General features: G+C 43.5%; 1 long non-coding RNA gene across 1 annotated transcript; it reads left to right on the top strand.

The window, feature by feature from the left end:
- The first annotated feature begins 225 nt into the window (after window positions 1–225).
- Window positions 226–21,160, top strand: LOC144768946 (uncharacterized). Its single transcript, XR_013598653.1, has 2 exons — window positions 226–289; window positions 20,967–21,160. It is a non-coding gene; the product is annotated as an uncharacterized LOC144768946 (long non-coding RNA).
- Window positions 21,161–22,186: the final 1,026 nt, after the last annotated feature.

The following is a 22,186-nucleotide window of genomic DNA, read 5'->3' as shown; positions in this document are numbered from 1 at the left end:
CTCGGTCGGTGTGGTCCACATGTGCTGTTAGAGAAGCTTCAATGCTCCTGAAATGTAAAGGATTACAAACCAAACCTGTCTTGACATGGATGTAGGGAAGGAAGTGGTGGGCATGGAACCTGTACTGAGTTTGCAGAAAAAAATTTGTCCTCCTGAGTGTAAATAGAAAATTAATTTCTGTGTATAACCTAACATATATTGTATAGTATAGTAATTAGTGTTTGTATTCACTTTTAGGGTGGCCTTGGGCGCTAAGAGTGAAGCAGTCCCTGACGTCCAGCAAGTAATGGTAAAATCAGGTTAATTTATTCCATCTGTTTAGTTCGAATATTTCACACTTTTATTGGCAATGGAGAAATAAGGATATTTCTCCTCATTATGCTTCACCTGGGAAGATGTATCTCTTTGGCGCAATCTCAGGTCTACCAGCAATGGTAAGTCTGGGAATGCGTCAAACTCTATGAGAGTTGTGTGGGAACACCCGTGCAATGCCCATTGAATGCCTTCCCAGGGCAGAGTAACGCTACACATCGATTTGCGCAGCATTATCTTGGATTTATGAAGTTACTCAGGGCAACACAAAGTGGCATTGCATGGCTTTGAGAATTGCATTAAGTGCTTACCTCACATACGCAGCATGTTGCTTGGTGCAAAAACGACGCAACCCCAGACATTAATATGCCACTAGGCTGCTGGTCTTTACTGGGTGTTTAATGTATTGAGCACATAGAACAAAAGCCAAGGGGGCTCAAAGTTTGGCTGCAGGCCCGTAATAGGGGAGTGTGATCGGTTAAGGGGTCAGAAGGACACACTGAAGGGCGGAAAGTGATTTTAAAACTTTGTTTTTATTGCAGTTACGTATCAGCTTTATGAAAGAAAAAATAACTTTGTCTATGTCTTAAATTCCATGGGATTCTTTAAGGTCTCTGATTTTCCAGGCAGCTCTAGTCTTCTGGGTGGCCCCGTAGGATTATCTTGTGGAGGCTGAAAAAGAAAAAAATGAAATCCCGTATCAGTATATCTGATACCTATATTTGTGTCTAAGTGCTCAGGTGGAGGTGACCATCACCAGGGTGGCTTGAGTGTGGGGTTCACATAGTGTGTGGGAGTTTAACACCCCCCCCCTTCCATGCTCTTGAACACTTTTCCACCACCTTTTTACCAACCCCAAAGGAAACGTGGCCACTTGCCTGCTACCTCAATCTTCCTGGTCCATGGTGTCTTGGATCACCGCGTCTTCCTCTCTCCAGGAGTTCTCGATGGTACTTCCAGAGCGGTCTCTCTCTTCCTTTCGTTGACCACAGCTTGATCTTCTAGTCGATTGCCTGTGTCTTTTGTGATGTTCTCGCAGGATTTTCCTCAGGGCTATCATCTAGATTCATCTTGGCTTCCATCTTCTCGGTTGGGCTTTCACTGACTCGGTCTACCTTGTCCCACACCTCTTGGTCTGATACTGTCTCTATATTACAATAGGCACTAGTTGTTTCATCTCCACCACCACTCTGCGTGTTTTGACCGTCTTTTATATTCTTACCCGTCACTTCGCTGTGATCTCGCACGCCTAGGGCATGTGCAAAGGCTATGTCTGGGTTGAACTCGGCAGCTATCTCAGGTAAGATTTCTTCTTCTCGGTTCGGCTCCCGCTGGCTTGGCCTACTTTGTCTCACACCTCTAGGTCTGATAGTGTCTCTATATTACAACTGGCACTAGTTGTTTTGTCTCTGCCTCCGCTATGTGTGTTTTGTCCTTCTTTTATATTATCGCCAGTCACTCCACTGTGATCTTGCTCGTCTAGTGCATGGGCAAGGGCTGTGTCTGAGTCGGATTCGGCGGTACAAAAGGGGGTGGTGATGGACGGAGCATCTGAATCAATCAAACACTAACACCCAGTCAACAGATCTGGGTTTGATCCATCACCGTTCTTTAGCCCACTCTGCGACCCCAGTTCAGACATGGCCATATGCAAATCAGTCTGACCCTGTGCCTCATGGGAACAGTCCAGCCCGAACTGCCAAGCCATGCCTTCCCTGCACCTGAAACAAGCTTCCTAGGACCGGTTTCTGCCATTTCAGCCGTCTTCAGCCAGGCTTGCTTGAATCCTGTGGCAAAGTGAGCAAGGGACTCACGTCTGAGCATACCCTGCCAACTTATGGCGAACAAAGCGGTACAAAAGGGGGTGGTGATGGACGGAGCATCTGAATCAATCAAACACTAACACCCAGTCAACAGATCTGGGTTTGATCCATCACCGTTCTTTAGCCCACTCTGCCACCCCAGTTCAGACATGGCCATATGCAAATCAGTCTGACCCTGTGCCTCGTGGGAACAGTCCAGCCCTAACTGCCAAGCCATGCCTTCCCTGGACCTGAAACAAGCTTCCTAGGACCGGTTTCTAGCATTTCAACCGTCTTCAGCCAGGCTTGCTTGAATCCTGTGGCAAAGTAAGCAAGGGACTCACGTCTGAGCCTACCCTGCCAACTTATGGCGAACAAAGCGGTACAATAGGGGGTGGTGATGGACGGAGCATCTGAATCAATCAAACACTAACATCCAGTCAACAGATCTGAGTTTGATCCATCACCGTTCTTTAGCCCACTCTGCCAGGAGAGTCGTATTCGGAAGCAAACTTGGGTGGGATCAGATTATCGCCCACAATATAACAGGGAGGGTATGATCAGCTCGGATAGATTTCCCCCAGCCATAATTCCAAGGTGTCTCAATAGGTTGCTGTAAATAAAAGACACAAATGATGGATCAACCATGGAAGGACTCTTCACCTCATCTGTAGTGTAGTTCCTATATTCCCAATAGGCTCTGCCCATTCAAATAATATATCCTATAGATTTGACGTGTGACTTATGTCTACTAGGTCTCTATCAAATATATTAGACTTAATTGTGAGTGCCAGCTAGCTTAGAGGTCACTAGAAACTTTCTCGAATAAACATGAAGGAATTAGTTTCTGACAATTGCATAAACATGACAACTTTGTTTCCCCAAGAATAAACATATCTTCAGAGTCGTGGAAACAATAGATAGATATTTTACTCAGTCAATCGTGCATGCTTCGTTTCATCAGAGGTGCAGAGAAATAGAGAGACGGGCGTTTTCAATAAAAGGGATTTATTGAACAGTCTTCTTTCTCATGCAAGTAAAGTGAACTGCTACAATCGTAATGCAGACTGTAAAGTATAATGCGTACAGCGAGAAGAGTATTATAAAATAATACTGTAAAAGCATTGTATGGTTACTAAACGATAGATAAATACATACATAAATAACAAACACTAAAATTACTCAACTGGTGCTTCTAAAATACGCCTACCCCGATGTACCTTACCTAAGTAAGTGTGGTGTAGCATAGGTTTCGTTTCTTTGCCAAGAATCTATCCAAGATTTCTCTTTAGGGTCTAATCAGCTCCATACCTTAGTTTAAAATGAAGGAGGTCTGATATCTCTGTCTCGGGACTCGATATCCCAACACCCCGCGAGGAGCTGGATTCTCAGCGAGAGAAAGGACAGCTTCTCGATCAGTGCGTCAGCTGGAGGGTCGGCTTCCTTCAGCACTTGCTGGAGCGAGCTGCGTTGGGCAAGTAGATAGTCGAACTGCTTTGAACCACCGTGTCCTTGCTAGAGCAAGTGAAGGCATATTTATACCTTGAAGGTGCCTAGACGTAAATTCGGGCATAATACCGTCAGTAAAGAACCCCAAGGGAATGGTAGTTCTTTGTAATCTCCATGAGTTCTTGGACAAATCAATATTCAAGCAAGGGGATGTCCCTGACTGCTTAAGCCGATTTTCCAAGAAATCGTTGTGGATTTTTGGTACGGGTGGAAGTAGCCATGCCTGTATTTGGACTGTATGGCCTATGTCTAAATATGGGTATGATATCTATGCCTATATTAGGGCAATGTGAATTGTACCTATATAAGGGCATGAATCGGGAATTTTCGCTCGGATCCTAAAACGCTATACAACATCACCAGGCCTCACCACTGACATATAATTGTGTTTGGCTAATCCCCACTACTGAGGAAAGAGCACAGATAAAGAGTACCCCTTCTCAAAAACTGTGAGAAATTGTATGCATGTACCTGAGGGGGTCAGAGCTCAGTATGTCAGAGTGTGTGTTTGTGTAGCCCGGGGATTGTTGCTTTCTCTAGAACACATATGTAAACCAGAGTGCTGGTCTTTAACCACCCTTAACATGAACGGCTATCATAGTTCAGATTGTAGTGTGGCTAGAATGTACCCACAAACACTACAAATAGGAGACCTTGAAGTTTCCCCCACTTGATCATGTGCAATCTATTATCTCAGCTTGTGACTGAGTGATGTTCTCGTTGCCCATCCCTCCTACGAAGCATTTAGCACAGGATTATGAGCGGCACTCCAAACGACTGCCCCTGATTGGCTAAGACGTGCCTGGAGTCAATTTACACCACTTTGGAGTATCATAGGCTTTGTACCATCAATATGGATTTTAAATATTACAAATAATAAGGATACATGTGCGCAGCTAAAAAGCCATACGGATTAGGCTGGCTCCTTCCAAATTTGCAATTGCAGGTCAGAATCTGAGTGGTTTGTGAACCTGGTATTGTCTGCTCTAACCTGGACATGCAAGCTGTTGTTTGAGACCAGGTTCTCTTTGCAAGATTTTCTTCAGTGAAGCTTTATGCATGAGCACAGAGGAGGCAGTGAACCATGGAAAGGACTATGTTTATCACTTCTTGTAGGACCAAGCATAGTCTTTGTGGCTAAGAAGCCTACTATTGCAGTGAGCAGAAAAGAAGGAGTTGGACTACCAGCAATGTTGAGAACCTGTCTAGACTCAATTCAAGAAATGACAGCCCCTCTGTTTGGGGCCTCTAATGAAGGTTTTTTTTTCAGCGATGGCAAGCGCATGTGCATCACCAGAGTGCAACTGCTGCCCAGCATATCTTATTCCACTGCATTGGGATGACCACCATCTAAGCATCATCTGTGCTCGTTTTTGTTAGGAAAGTTTCTTTTTATGTTCTGACATTCTGGAGGCTTTGACCATCGAGAAGAGATGACGGGGCATATATTCAGGATCCTATTGCCACCACAATGTCACTTTCAGTGACGTTGAGGTGGCGATGTGGGCTTCGCCTCATTTACGAGGCAGCGTTAAGCCACTTAACGTGGCTTAGCGCTGCCTTGTAAATAAGGCACCCTTTCATGCTGTTAGCGTGAAAGGGGAGGGCATTGGGTGTTGCAGTGGTTGTTCCCATTGAGATTTATGCCGCCCCCTATTCACAAGGGTGGCGTAAATAGGAGGCGCTAAAATTCAGACCAGGGAAAACCTGGTCTTAAAAAGGCGAAACGGGGAGAAATGTTTATTTCTCCTCGTCTTTGCTGTTTCCATGTGTGCTGTGTCATGCAGCACACATAGAAACAGAAAATTGCCATTGATTGTTTTTGTGCAGGAAGGTGAACTTTCCAGCACATAAACAAGAAAAAAAGAATGGTTTGAAACTTCTATGTGTGCTGCATTAACCAGCTCACATAACAATTAAAAAACGTAATTTAAAGATTTTTTATTTGCAGGAAGGGAGGCCTTCGTGCACATAAACAATCTTCCCCTCAACACAGACCCCTTGTACTATGGTGGAAGGGTGCCTGCATTGGCACTAGGCTGCTAAGTTTAGCACCAGCTCCGATAGAAACGCAGGCTGCACCACATTGTTGTAAATATGGTGCAGCACTGCATTCCTGAAGTGGCGGAGTGCCTTCTTGGCAAATCACTAGTTTTCTTGTGCGCTTCCTGAGGTGCTCTGACTTGTCAGCCTCTTGCCCTTCTCACTTGTGGAGCAGAAAGCCTCTCATGAATCTTGCCATGATGTTGTCATCAAGGCTACTTTGGCAAACACAACTGCCTTTTTGCAATACACAATGACCACAGACTCATGAGCATCTACCAATGCCAGCGGACATGTTGACAGGGAATCGAGCAATCGCTCCTTGACGGCTACCCTTGGTAAAAGAAGTTTAAAAAGGACAGTGGACTGTGTTGAGTGACAGCCAACAATCGTTTTTTTGTTGCAGATTTATATAGTGCAAACTCGACCCGAAGGTATTGGAGCTCTTTACGTGAGCACCAGTTATGTTACAGAAGGACACATTCATTTTTTTGGTTGGCACGGGGAGATTAAGTGATTTTCCCAGAATCACAGGATGTGGAGTCGATCCAGGGCTCGAACCTTGGTTTCCCAGCAGGTCGGCAGTCTAGCCATGAGGCCACATCGTCTCCCCTAAAAAACGTTATTGCACCTTCTGGGTACCTGCAGGACTCCTTCTGGTTCTTCTGTGGACCTTGATGGAACACAAACAATAATCCTATATCATTAATGCCTAGGCTCTTCTACCGCCCGTACAGTGCCCAGTGTTAGCGTAGATAAAATGTATCATGTTTAATGTAGTCCAGCCTCTATGCATAGAGAGTTAGGTGAGCGTTGAGTAATACAGAGATGCAAGTATTAGACAGCGATTGCATTATTTAAGACATTACTGAATTCACTAATTATTGTATCTAATGTAAATAAAGTCCTTATCTTTTCTGAAGATTCAGTAGCGACTAGAGATTGAACTTATTTTAAAGTATTGAACCACCTGACTGTGACTGAGTTCCTACATTCACATTCCACTCAAAGAGTCCTTGATGCCCTCTGTGGGACTAAGCCCAAGAAGGAGGCTGTTTTGTGTTTCAGTGAGCTATAATGTATCGCCTACATTTGAATGCAGTCATGACAGACATTGCTGCACATTCCATACTTCAGGGAAGGTTTTCCAACACCATTAGAGCCTTCCACCGCAGACTGACATATTTCCTATGCACGAAAATGGTGGACATCATTATGTGGGACAGGTATGGGAAGCTGTGATCACCGAGGTATCGAGAGTAAGGTATATAGACAGTCCAGTGAAGTATGCGAGCCTCCACGAATCAGAACTGGGATCTGCTTTTTGGAAGTGGAGAGTACCCAGTTGTGACCAGTTAATGGATTGTAGACAACACAGAGCTTTCACGACCCGGTCTGTTTGACGTACGTGCCCCTCATGTGTCAGGTGGGAGCCTGGACTCTGTTCTCAAATGCTTGACTAAATAACTTCATGCTTGTGCTACAAAAGGTTTTTTCCTAAACATATTATATTGTGTTTTCAACAAATTGCAATAGCTGTGCCCTCCGCATCAGTTAATCAGGTTTAATTGTTACTATTATAAGCATCGTAGGCATCACTGGATAGTATTTAAATGTCACTACAGTTCTACAATCTAGTCATTGCGTGCAACATGCCTTGACATTGCTTATAGCCAGCGCAGACACTTTCATTATAAGCCCTAACAAACCACTATAGTTCTAGGGAATTCAAAACAAAAAGGTTACAAGAAATAATCCAAAACAGTGAGTACCAAGAAAAAGTCCTCAGGGTAATACAGAACCTTGGCCCATGTGGCGGACACTGGAAGTCCTGTAAGTGGTGAGCATTGTTAGTCCCAAACGTTTGTGTTTACGATGGAGTGCAGAGGTCAGTGAGTCTGACTTCTTCCAGAGAGTTTTGTATATGTGGCAGGCTGATACAGAATAAACGGGGCCAGCTAGATCATTACACAGAGCCATTCTCACATAAATGTGCAAAACAGCCATATACCCTGAACAGCACTAATAAAATATTCTAATACTTTCACGGTGCCCCCAGCTAAGCTGACCCTTTCGGGGGGTATTGTTGTTTCCTCGCCACAGGAAATTATTGAGATAGTAGTGGCAAAAATTCTGGAAGCCAGCCTAAAAAATCATGGGTGATCCAGTCAGTTTGAAAAATGCAGTGCCTTTCTGCCTATTGTATTTCATAACAGATTTCATCATTTTTGCTTTTCTCTCAGTTCCATTTTTCCATCCCGCTCCTTCGAAGGAAATCCGTAGTCATATTTCTTCAATGTGAAGGTCCCTGGAAGGGATCCGACGGTAAATTAAAAAATATAAAAATTGCACAACGGCAGGCTAGATTGATGATACAGAATCAAACAGCAGTACTATCGCTCTAGATAGGGGCACCTAAGAAGTTCAGAGAACAGACTGTCTACTAATGTCACAGGCGACGATCTCGAAAACAACAATGATCAGCGAAATATACGCTTAGAATGCATATTTTAGACTGTAATTATGTCTCCAAGAATGAGCTTACCTGTTTATGAAAATACAACCATTTTGCTATCATATACAATCTTTTTATTAGACAAAACGAAATTACCGAAAACGAAATATTGCCATTTTCAGGGATTATAGATCTCACATCATAGATGCCTACAGTATACCTGATAGAGCGCGGGCTCACCTGCTCAACATACTCACCTGGGCCCATGTATCTATATATATATATATTAAACAGGTAAACCAACTCTCAAACCAATTGGGGTTTTTACCATTTGGATATTATACAATTTCTCTTACCAATCCAAGTCACCGATACCTATAGTCCTAAAGGATCAAGGGAGTTAGAGAGAAAAATAGGTAGCAATAATAACATTTAGCATTTCATGAATAACCACAAACTCGGAAAAGTTTAAAATCTTTATCTAAGTAACATTGAAAATTATAGCATCAATTTCATATTAACTTCTTATTCTTAGAATAATACAGAATTTTGGAAAATAATCATTGCAAATGCATTGGAGAGAAAATGTCATTAAGTATTTTAAAACAGAGGGTGGGTAAAAGAAAGGGAAACAATACAATGACAAACCCACACTTTATAGTTACCTATTTCGGAGTGATGACCAATCCTGGCCATGGGCTGAGTCAAAAGAATAAGAAAATCCCAAGTACAGGTGCCAGCAGGTAAGAACTGGTGCAAACCAGAATCAGAACCAGGACAGGATACGGACCAAACTGGATCAGGACAGGACCACCACAGGCTAAGACTTGCACCGCAGTTAAAGTTCAAAACACCAGCGTTGTAAACCCTCTCTGGAGCTCACAGTCGAACCCCGATTGGGTCATCGATCTCCTTTCCAAACCCTGATTGGGTTATTGAATCTTCTAACAGAGTGCTCCACCAGCAACTCTGCTCTCGATCACCTATTGAGTGCGTTGGGTCTGTGACAGGTCAGCTAGTTGGACAAACTAACTAGCTAAGCCTACCCTAGTTATACTATTTTTCAGGTCATTTACCACCCCCAAATGTTGCAAATGTGTGAATCCCACAATTTTAATGGACAAGAACGAGGAGTAGCCATCACACCATATTTTTCTAGAAACAATTTGTCAATCATGTATTCATGATGTTCCCTCCCATAACTTTATCTACTCATGTTCTTTATTCCGCCCGGTAGTGAAATGTATCAATGATCATTTATAAACAATTTAATCAATTCAGCTTCCTCTGGCAAGGCAAGGAGTTCACTCTTCTCCGCCTTCCATGTCCGTCTTGGTCATGATTCAAGGCGACAGCTTCTGTAACTTCAAGTCTTGTTGCGCAGACGCAGTTTCTCCAAAGATGGAGTTCAGCAAAGCATTTAGGCCTGTTTATTCATGATATGTGAAAATAGAAAAGAAACAGCTTTAGAGTCACAGAATAAATGAATGCATTGTATACCACTTCTTTCTACTCTACTCCCATTAATTTATTTTATACTATTGCGTTAGATATTAAGTGAAAACAAACAGCTTAGCAAAGCAGCGATGCATGCTTCTTGCACGTTAGGACACATAATGGCCATTTTAGTTCTATTGCGCAGAAGCAGATATTTTCCCACCAAGCATATCACGTGGGTGACAGACGCATGCGCAGTAGAAAATCCTGCGTAGCAGCAGCCATGTTAGTGCAAGCGGATTATTATTAGTAAAAGCACATTGACAAGCTTCCCCTAGATGCCTAAAATGTTGTGTAATGCAATATTAATAAGACAAAACATGTTAGTTAGTACATTAATATTATTTTGAGAGGGTTGAGTATAAGCAAGTCACTTTATGTGTGAAACCTTGCTCCATCATACCAATAATTACCAGCTTTATATCAGGATCAGCATTATACCAAGGAGGGGCACCATTACGCCAAAAAAGCCGAATATATGTAAAGAATTACCTCCATTATGTCAGGACCAGCACTGTGACAGCCAGTGCATGATTTGAGACAGTGGTTGCAGGTGGGCCCCCCAGCATTTATTTATGGGAACCAACACTTATTTTCCCTCATTAGACTTTCACCCACAGCAAGAAAAGACAAGCATTGAAAATCCAATAGGTCTCGCCTTTAAATAAGTTAAAGCCATTTGTTTTGCTAATGGTATTGGGTAGCAAGGCAAATGGCTTTAACTTAATGAAAGGCGAGACCTATTGCATTTTTAATGGTTTACCCCACAGGCCCGTTCTACTTGCTTGCCACATAGATTTTGTTTGGGGAAAAAAAGAAAAGTTGTATATTGGATACACTTCTGTTGTGAAGTAATTTACGCCATGTTTTTCAACCATGATATACCATCAGTTTACACCCAAACGCAAATTGAAGACAATGCTACCATTCAAAGAGCTGTGGTGCTGTTACTTGAATAAACAAGAAAGTAGTCATGTGAACCCTGTATGAGGCCCAGTATGTTATAGACAAAGCAACATTGTAGCCTATTAAATCAAACAATAGTTTTTTGTACAGTTGGAATTCTGCACTCAAGTGTTTGAAGGTGCTTTCATATACGATAGTGAAGAAAAAGGAAGATCAGTAAAATATAATATTTGTCTACGATCACACAATTTGGTTATGCGGGGAATCCGTAAATAATCCATGTTTTCTGGTTTCACTTTGCACAAATCATCTATTAAGCAGGTATCTAGTTCTCTCCTTTTCACCTCAACTGTTAATGCTTTGCTTTTATCTCTTTTGTGCATGAGGGCAGAGGGTGGCACACAGAAAGCACATGAAAGATTGGCTCCTTATGGGCTCAAGGTTCCAACGGGACCTTGAGCTGAGCCAGAGCCAGGATTCAGCCTGGCTCGAGCTTTCAGCGGCTCGACCACCTCTAGTATGCATGAGTGACTGCAATTCCGTATATTGTATATTGGCAATATGGTCTGCTTTACAAGTGGTACTTCTTGAAGAGGGGAAATATTATAAGAATAAAAGTCAGTCCTCTGAAAGCGGGATTGTCCGGGGCAATCCTGGACGTCTGGTCAGTGGTCACCCTGTGTGCTCTCAGTACCTCAGTCCCCCGGACCTCCACAAACACCTTCTGGGGCCTCCGCGCACACACACTCATCTGTATTTATTATTTCTGAGGCCGCTGGCAGCACCACTCCGTCCTCCATCCCTTGTGCTGGTGCACCATAGTGCTGGCCTCCTGCCTCGCAGCACCTTTGCACCATGGATACTGGTGTGCATCCCGACCTGCATAGGATCTATTCTGGAAACATCCCTTACGTTACAAAACCATTTGTCTAGACCACTCTTGAAACGTTGTATGTGCGCTGTGCAGGGCATCGCGTGTGCACCGCGTGGAAGGTTTGTAGAAATAAAACGCCCCTCCTTTTTAGCGCCTGCATCAGGGAGGCGCTAGCTTTTGTCTCAAAGTCCGGTCTGGGGTCTTTGCCTCATAAACCGCGGGTGTCTGCAGAGCTGCGCCCAAGACTCACCCAACTGGCGTCCCTCTGTGTGTAAAGCGCCACAGCACAGCACAAGGCGCTATGTGCCCAAGGAAAGGGTATTCATTGTGCTGGATTAAAACTGCACTTGCAAGAGTTGGCAAAATGAAGATGTGAAGCGCCAAGAGGCCGCTCCCTCCCTGTGCGCAGCAAATCCAGCGGCATCAGCTCGTCCCGCGGGATGCTCCTGAAAGTGTCGCGCTTGTAATGAGTGCCCCGCTTGCCGGCCAGCAGCAAGACAAGGAGCAGGGGGCCGATGGCGGCCATCAGCGTCCGTAGCCTGGTGTGGAGAGGAATTGTGGGTGCACTGAGTCTGCCGGTGCGCCGGGATGACCCATCCATGTACACAATATTATGTATACGAGGAGGCGGGGAGTCTAAAAGTTTCTACCCTGCTCCAGTCAGGTTCCCCACAGCTCGGGTGAGAGGAGTGGCAGCCTTAGCCCCGGACTTTCCCGCACTCATAGGATCAGCCTGCAAAGGGGAGGAGAGAGGGGCCCGACAGCCCTCGAAGACAGCTTTCGTAGCATGGATGCAGGCAGCATTAATTAAACAAGTAGGACAACATGCGCAGCCGGGACATTGGCTTTGGTAATGGTGGCATGGTGCGATAAAAAAGAACAAGGCTGATGGAGCCCCTCCAAAATAACACACCATCTACACCCACCTCCCCCCCACACTGAACACACTAATTAAACTTACCTGTTGTAGAAGGCGAAGATCGTCGCGTTGGGAGTGGGTGGGGGGAGGCGGGGGAGTGAGCGTGGCAGCGTGGTGAATGCACGAGGGTCGGGGAGAGTGAGCGCGGCAGCGTGGTGAACGCGCTATTTAGACAAGATGGCGTCGGACTGTCCACAGTCCGTACGGACCCACGCATGCTGTCTGCATTGGACAGATGGCGAGAGCAGAAATCTTTGTCCATGCAGATGCGTGCATGCAAGCGTTGGGAGATTTGATTCCAAAAGGTCCTCAAAAGATGGCGACTGCAGCGCATGCGCTCCTTTTGCCAGGCGAGACCGATAAAAACGCAAGGGGGAAAGAAGGAGGAAGAGAAAAATGAAAAAAAAACAGTGCAAATGGAGAAAGCAGGGATTATGAAAGAGTGAGAGAGTATTCAGTACTGAACAAAAGAGGCATGAAGTGGAATCAAAACTATGCAGCCATGGTATTTGTGACCCCGGCCATCAATATTGCCGGCCACTGGCGTCTAAACAAAATTTGGTTATTGGCACCTTTTATACACAGGTGCCAGCGGTGAGACTTAGTAGCAAATTATGTTAATAGTATCCAACCAATTGCCACTATTATATGCTGGCCTGCATCACTCCAAGGACGGACAGGATCTTGTCATGAATTCCCACAATACTTCATGCAACACCACCGTTATGTCATGGCCAACCTTATACCATGGATGCATGAAGCAGGCTATCACACACAAACGTATATACTAACCAGGAGCTATGACCCCTTCCCCATGAGCCTTACCAGGATCAAACTACCTTTCATTCAAGAGTATTTATGAATTAGGGTCTACAAAAAAATCTTAATCTTAAAAAAGCCTAGGGAAAAGATATGGTAGAGCTCTCAGATTTTAATTGAGGCTTACACATGTAGTCTCTTAAAATGTCGTGAGGCCTCGAGATGTAAGCGAAGGTAAAGTCAATATGATTTTGTATCGCAAGTGGAATAAAAAGCCTTTATGTAAAATTAGTTCTGCCAGGAACAATGTATGTACATCTGCTGGTTTTTTCAAAGTCAGTCTCTACAGAGAGTGGCACCTGTCAGGGAGGTTCGATGTGGCCAATTGTTTTTTCCTTTATATTGATGTTTTTTTGTCGTGAATTATATTGAATAATTGCCGCTGAACTGGAATTAGCCCGCCCCCGCTGCTGAGCGCATTGTTTAAGAATGGAGGCAATTCTTTTACTGTAGACTTCCTATAAAAGTCAAATGTAAACAATAATCTACCAAAGGACACCTATCTCTTCTGAGCTGTTTCATATTTCATTGCATTGAATATTTGCAGGAAGTGCAGCTTCCCATCAGGTATTTCATGCAGGATAAGACGCTTCACCAAGTTTATGGGGGCTACAACAATCCGGCTGTCGAGGACATGCACCATTGAATATAAGGCAGTATTCTTGAACATGGATCAGTAACCACATTTATTACATACTGAACTTTAGCCAATCACATATATCATTTTTATTTATAATGATAGTCTCCTATTTTTTCTCAAAAAGATGAATGAAGACTCAGTTAAATCACATCTTCGTTTCTGAAAGTAGGAGTTATTAGAGGTGTGAAAAGTTGAAAAGCCAGCTGACTTGCAAATGTGCAAACATGCTGACTTGCAAATGTACAAATGTGAAAACATAATTTTACACATTTTAGGAAGTGGCATGCATTAAAAGTTTCAAAACAGAAAACCAAGGGGCATCTCTTGTGACCCTTCATTGCAGTAAGAAACTTCGGTTCGGGCACCAAATTAACAATCATCCTAAATCACTGAATGGATCCGTTTAACTCTCACCATGGGCGTCAATTCACCAAAAAGCCAGGGGTAGCGAAAGCAACAGCATTGTTCATGTGGCCTTTACTTTGACTCACACACACATGATTACACATAAACACACATTCACACACACTCTTTTTTTACAAAAGCACACTCTCAGCTGCAAGCATGCATACAACTTACATTTAAAAGTATTTCTACTTTCTTTAGCTGCCAGATAGAGTCATATTCCAGCTAATTGTACCATTTTTTGAACCACAAATTGTATACATCAGTTTATAACCCACCAATCAGTTGGTAGAGTGATTTGAACTAGGGAAATAAGTTGCTGCTGGAACTATTTGAGCATAAAGATGGAGTTTAACTACAAGATTTGCCCTAGTAGTAAAAACACTTCATCCTTTTATTCCGACAGCTCTAGAATTTCTAATGCTGGAATAGTTAGCCATTGCAACTATCACACCACTGTAGTCTAACAACCATGCCTGATAAACACGAGAGGTCCCTAGAAAATCTGACGCATTACCACATTTAAGATGAATTACCAGAGATATAGGAGAAAAATCTTGAGTTCACTCTACCAGAAAGATTTACCTCCAGTGCTTATTTTCAGCTGGTGATTGCCAGTAGGATCCACTGGCCCTTTTTTGTTTCATCAAATATTAACTGAGAGCAAGAGAGGGGAAAACACACAAAGGGCAAAGAAGAAGGAAGAGAAAGATGGAAAACCGTCAAAAAGGAACAAAGCAGAAACCTGAAAATGTGAAATAAGTAGTCAGGGTGTCACCGTTAGTGGATTAAAGAGGTATAAGATGGGTTCAAGACTACGCAGAATTGATATTCGTTGTGCCGACATTTAATGATGTCAGCTGCAGTCTTCTCAGCAGAGCATTGAGATCTCAATATTTTACAAACTAAGCAGTGTTTGCCTCTGTTTTAGTCTGCAAATATTAGTAGCTGGGGGGGTGGTAACAATCTGAACCCAAACTGTGCCACTGACACGTTCTGTGACTTCCCAGGAAGGTACAATAGGAAACCAGTGTGTAAGTAAAAAGGCTGCTGGAGGAGTGGTGCTCAGACCTAGGGGTTGAAATCAGTTCTACTGACCACGTCCTGGAAAAGTAATTTGACTAGAATCTCCCAAGATTAACCACAGACATGCTTTCACCAGAGATCTTCTCTCGCCCAGTGATAGGTCTATAAATGCCCTCTAGATGAGGGATCTACTGCAGCTAATCGTAGTAGGTCAGATTCAGGATTTAGTGACAATAGACTGACATATAACTAACTATCAAAAACAAGCATTTGCAATGCAATCGGTCTTGCCTTTGGGACCTTACATGTATTTTGCAATGGAGCATATTAGCCTGGGTGCTGAAACATCTACTGTTCTTTAATATGGAAGGGAAGTGAGCACCAAACTGTGTGGCACTCCAGGTATTATGATGTCACTCCAGGTATGGGATTAACAATAACAGGGGCTGTCCACAAACCCCGAACCAGGGACAAATACTTATTATATCAAACAAAAAGGCTCAGGGAGAAAGGAAAAATTAAAAATAAAAGATTGGAAAGATATCCAATATGAATTATAGAGAAGCCCTTCACAACAGCCTCATGGTATCAAAAAATATACATTTATTTTACTCCAACAATTCAGAAAGTTTCATTTCAACATATAAATAATCTCAAGCAAGAAAAAAAGCTGGTGTACAAAAAACACAATACATATAAACCAGACAGGTGGCAACAACAATACACATCACAGAAGCAAAAAGGAACACCCAAAACATAAATACTGTGTCCTTATAATAAATCAAGCCACAGGGAAGCGTCGACGGCGTTTCGACCGATACATTATTTAACGGTCATCTTCAGGACTGGAAAATGTTCTTGTGCAAGAGATCTTTAACTTTGGATTCAAAAAGATAATTCAGTTAGAAATCCAGATGCTCGACAATCAGTATTCGGACACGCAATAAATAATAATTAATTGCGCGATAAGTTCTGGCTACTTAATAGCATAATGTGGACGTCATCAGCACATTCGCATGGCCACCAAATGGTCCCAGTGGTGAAGTCGAAATTAGTTCACCAATTCATAATTGTCTTGTGGAGTTCAAGACCGCCAACTCGTTACAGCGTGCATCCAGGTATGGGAACACATGGAGAGAAATATTGCCTTTTAGCGTGAAATGGTGTAGTCCAAAGCTGTGTTTTTATATATAGAATCAGGGCCTTCATGGTCATATCACTCACAGTACAAGATTTGAAAAAAATATTATTTACGGGTGCGCGTGGAAGGCAATTTCTATGGACTAATCTCTGTGTGGGCAGAAGGACACGGAGGAGGTAGGTAGGTGGACTTACACAGGTTAGCAACAAAAATACATATGATGATGTACCAACGCAAAAAGCATTCAGCAAATTTCTGTAGTGAAAAGCGACTAGTTGTGAAACTTGTGAAGGTGGCCCGATCATTGTAACAGCAAACAACTCCGGTGCCGGTAGACCAGTGTGTATCAAGATTATATGCGACCCCAATGCGCACTCTGATGTCACAGATTACACATCCACATTGTGTCTTCTTTCGTAGGACCCCCTCTGTGCTTTCAGATTTCACTCGGCTCCCCCGGACATTGTGGTGATATGTGATCCGTTTGTGCATTGTGATGCTACAGGAGGACACGTGGGTGGCCTGAGATTTTAATTTTCAACTCATGTTTTTTTTTACTTTTACGGCCTTCTCAGTGAATAGCGACTAGTTGTAAAACTTGTGAAGGTGGTCCGATCATTGTAACAGCAAACAACCCTTGTGCCGATAGACCCGTGTGTCTCGAGATTGTATGCGACCCCACTGCGCACTGATATTTCACAGATCACACATCCACATTGTGTCTTATTTTGTATGACCTCCTCTGTGCTTTCACTATTACGGGAATGCAGCGCTTGAGACTGAACGACTGACCTCAGACGAAAGACTCATTGCCACAAAACATTTAAACGCAATGGCATTGATGAGGGTGTGTAAGAGAAAAAAGAAGCGATGAGACTGAAGGGGAAATTAAATGTATAGAAAAAGGAGTGTAACAACAATTACAAATCAAAGAAAAAACGAATAAATGCTTACAGTGAATAGCAGACACAGAGGAAAGAAAAGCCATGCTGTTATTTTGTCTTTCAAAGGAAGGGACATACACAGCCGTTCGTCACCAGCCACACAAGCTAACACAAAAAACTTGCTGGAGAGAAGCAGTGGGAGTGTGCAACATGGATGTTTCGCAGCTGCAGTCCCGCCAGCTGAGGCAGGTAGCTTTTGCACAGTCCTTGCAGCGGGTGCTGGTTTTACACAGACCTGGCGAGGTGGGTGCTCAGCGACCTCTACACCGCCATGGCAGCGCGGTTTCCCCCACCTCCTCCTGGCCGTGGAAGAGGCTGCGTGTGTACCGCAACAGTAATGGAGGCCGTAGCCTCTGCAGACACCAGACAGCGGAGGCAGCTGCCTCAACGTAGACCCGGTAGAGAGGGGAGGGGACGAGAGGGCTGCCTCTGCACAGACCCGTTGCCTTTGCAGACAGAGTAATGGAGCACCTGCCTCCTTACAGGCGTGGCCGAAGTAGAGGTCGCCTCTGCCCAGAGAAGACAGTTGGGTTGTTTGTTTCACCGTGGTCCCGAGAGCGGAAACCTCCTATTCACCGACTCAGGAGACGGGTTGCCTCCTCACGGCAGGGCACGGATGCAGGATGCCTCGGCAAAATCTTAACCATTAGGCTGTCCTTATAGACAGTGCAGGACCACATCTAGTGAGGCCTCTGAGCAGCTGAGCTGCTGGAGATGCTCAGCACAGACCCGAGAAAGCAAGCAACCTCCCCACAGACACTGACATTATTGTAAGCTGTTCGTCACTGTATGCGAAGTTCAGCAATTGCCCCCTTGTGTGCGTTCCTGAGGACTGACATCCCTGAACCACCATCTGTTAGAAAATTGCACTGTTTTTTCGCCCATGTGTGTGATGTAAGGCATCGCGCGCATGCGAGAGAAAGAGTGCAAATTCATCCACCAATCACATGACAAACAAGCCTTAAAAATGCAATAAGACTCGGATTTACCCAAGACCTATTGCATTTTAAATGTAAGTGCCGGCATGAAGGAAGGCACGAATCGGGTGGGGGGTGGGGGTTGTTTTTGATGCAAAAAGTTACGGACTGCGGGATGGAACTGGAAGAGACAGGGAAACAAAACGATGTTACAAGTAAAGGGGCTGATAGCATCGGAAGAGCAAAACTGACACCACGGCAGTCAGGAGGCGGGACTAAGAAGGCACAAACCAATGAAAATGCAGAACTTATCATTGCAGCCAATCAAATTTATGGCGAAATAGTGGGCCGATCTTCCCCTGCTATACTGTATACAGCATCTCTCGACGAGACAGCACATGGGCTGCCTAGGCGGGACCCAAAAAGGTAAGGAGAGGAATTGAGTAAAGTGTGAATTGTAATGTGTGCTAAGTTAATGGGTAATGCAAGCATTGCTGGACTTCGTAAGAAAAAGCACTAAAACAGGTAATGAGGTAATAATATAAGATTGGCAGCAATATATGATATTAGTCTGTACAAAGCCAAAATGGGGAAATAGTAATTTCCTCATATTGTGTGCCCATGTACAGAAGTCTAATGAAATATAAAATACATCTAGAAAATCAACAGTAGTATACATTATATTAGGCACCTGGGAACTCACTAATGCAGCTAAAGATGTATCCGTTAGTTGACTTTTTAAAAACTAATGAATTGCTCTAAACTACTGAGCCTCATTAGGTGGAAAGAACTATTGAAGTGGCTGGCCTAGCCATCACTTTCTCCAGTCCAATAAGATACCCTCTACAGAGGCCCACTGAGCCTTGTTATTATACCATTAGCACCAAACAGCTGCACACAATTGATTGCCACAAATGCAGTGCCCTAACTCAAGCAGCAAATCAAATGTTTCACAAACTTGATAAAAGAGGTCACTTATTCAAAGGAACACAAAATATCATATAAATGTAAAACCCCATACTAGCACACCACAAGAGCAACCATTCTAAGTCCCGAGACACTTGGGGACATATTTAAGAGAGCTTTGCGTCATTCTTGAACCATTGCAACGTGGTACATGTGTGACGTAAATCTCAAAGCCAGATTTATGAAGTCACAAAAAGTCAGTTTGCGTGGCGCTGAATTGCTTAAATAAATCTGGAGCAATGCAATGCAGCGCAAATCGCTGCTTTGCCCCACTCTGCGCAAGAGAGGCAATCTACGGGCGTTATGGTGGGTCCCACGTAACTCCCATGGTGTTTGACACATTCCCAGATTTTCATGGACTTGTAAACCTAGGAATGCTCCAAAAATATACGCCTCACCAGGAGAGGAGTAACGATGAGAAATATCTATATTTCTCCTCCTTTTTCCCTCTTTTTATGTGTGCTGTATTCTGCAGCACACACAGAAAGGATCAAAAAAGCGTCTCAGGATTGTTTTTGTGTAGGAAGCTGACCCTTCTTGCGCATAAATATTCCGGCTTACAACACAGGCACGCTTGCACCATGAATCAAGGGGGCCTGCGTTGGGGCTTGGTTTCCAAAATGGTGCCAGCGTAGGGGGAAGGACAGGAATGTACTGTATTGGATAAATAATGTGCATTCTTGCCCTTTCCCTGTGACGCAGGGTAGCACCACAAATTTCATAAATATGGCCTTTGGTGACCTACTGTAGTGGCCATATGCACTACAAGTAAGGGGAGCGGGAGGGAGGAAAGTGTGCTGTAGCACCCCTAGAAATATCCATACTGGCGCTCAAAAGAGGTATGAGCAATAATGATGCCAATGAATTTTGTGTTCATCTTGTCACATTTTGTTACGCTTCAATGTTAAATGTCAGGCTATGTCTTCTGTCAAATTACTACTTATTCGGAAACTGGTATTTACTTTTATTTCTCTGGCTACAAAGTGAAAGGATTTTGTAAAAATGAACAAGGTGACAATATTGCTAGAGTAAAGTAAGTGAAAGGAAGAGCTTGATAAGGATGTCAGTTTTTATTAACACACAACATTTAAATACCTGTAAATGAACTATACACCTAATTCAAAAAATATAAGCAATTAGGAAAGCACAAATTAAGCATATCAGATTGGTAATTCTGAAATTTGAGGAAAAAAATATTTTAATAGGATCAAATCAAGACACTATACTTAGTAATAAGCAAATGATAAATATTGTTGAAGTCCATATCCACATACTATCGTTTGTGTACTATATAATTTTACCAGATAAAACTGTATATCTGTGCAAATTTAGCAGGCATGTCAATAGAAAATGTGGTCCGGGTATGACTACCACACCTGTACTCCAACATGGTCCACTAGCTATGTACTCCACCCCTACCACTCCAATACTGCATGGGTATGGCATGTTTGCTACACTTATTTTTTGTGTGGCGCTTGGATCCTTCACAATCTTTACAGCTTCAGTGATGTGATTTTAATGGCAGCAGCCTCAGTTTGAAAATTGGTCCAGCGCCACTGGCACATATGGTCACTTTCTACATGAGATCTCAGAATATGACCTTCTGAGCCATTTCTCCACCATAATTGAACCACTTCTAGCAGCACAAAAAAGAAGCCAGCAAATATCGCCACAGGATGCCCCAAAACACTTAAGGTACCTGCCCACCAGAGAGTTGTCAGTGGGAGATTTTTGGATTTGCCTTTTACCATGAGTAGTTTTCTGATCGTTGTTTGTTTTTGTCTCTTGCAGGGGAGAGCTAACCTGTCTTCAAGCCACTGACAGATTCTGCGTCAACAAAAATTGCTGGATCTTCTCCCTTTCCAACTTTCCACATCAGGGATCATCTTCAGTTTTTCACACCCAACATGTTATTTTGTAGATACCTCTTATGAGTCTGCAGTCACTTCTGGTAATTCTCCAATAAAGTAGAACGAACATCGTAATATCTGACTTTTCTATATTTTTTAGGTGTAAAGAAATGGGCTGAGAAGCAGGAGGGTGGAATTGGGAGAGCACTTCGGACTGTTAGCCATTCTTGTTGAAATATACATACTTAACGAAATTATTAACACCCTTAATTTTTGTTAGTCATAATATAGTAAGTCAGCTTTGCACACACAGTCACAAAGGAAGCTGTTGATAAGATGGCAGACAATTCTGAAATATTCGTTCAGTGAATGATGGGAGACATGAAAGGAATACAAGATCTGCCAATAGGCTGCTAACCAATCACAATCCATACACATATACATACTAGGTTTTGGGCCCTTCCCTGTCCCAGGCACCTGGCTCACCCATACAAGTCAGATACCATTTTTTATCGGCAGACCTGAAGGAACGCTGAGTGGTAGTGTGTCTGTCTGGTGATCCCACTACTTTCCAACACAGAAATGTGAGGAAATGTGATTTTTTTTCTGAAATTGAGGTTTGCAGGGGATTCTGGGTGAACAAATTTTGGGAGATCCAGGCAAGCCACACCTCCCTGGACTCCCCCGGGTGTCTCGTTTTCAGAAATGTCTGGGTTTGGTAATTTCCCTAGGTGGGTGTGGAGCCGGGGGACCAAAAACGCAGGTGAGTCCCTTGCAAAATCAATTGTTTTGAGAAAGATATTTTTGATGTCTCCACACTAAGTTTTAGGCCATTTCCTGTTGCAGACACTAGGCATACCCACACAAGTGAGGTACAATTTTTATGGGGAGAACTGGGGAAATGCTGGGTCGGTGGAAGTTTGTGGCTTCCCACGGATTCCAGAACTTTCCATCACAGAAATGTGAGGAAATGTGTTGTTTAGTTTTTTTCAATATTTTAGGTTTGCATGGGATTCGGGGTAACAGAACCCGGTGAGGCCACAAAAGTCACCCCATCCTGGATTGCCCTTGGTGTCTAGTTTTAACACACGTACAGGTTTGGTAGGTTTCCCTAGGTGCCGGCTGAGCTAGTGCCCAAAATCTACAGCTAGGCACATTGGG

This window comes from Lissotriton helveticus, chromosome 7 (assembly GCF_964261635.1).
Source record: "Lissotriton helveticus chromosome 7, aLisHel1.1, whole genome shotgun sequence".
In the NCBI taxonomy this organism is placed as follows: Eukaryota; Metazoa; Chordata; class Amphibia; order Caudata; family Salamandridae; genus Lissotriton; species Lissotriton helveticus.
This window is presented reverse-complemented; position numbering and strand designations above follow the sequence as displayed.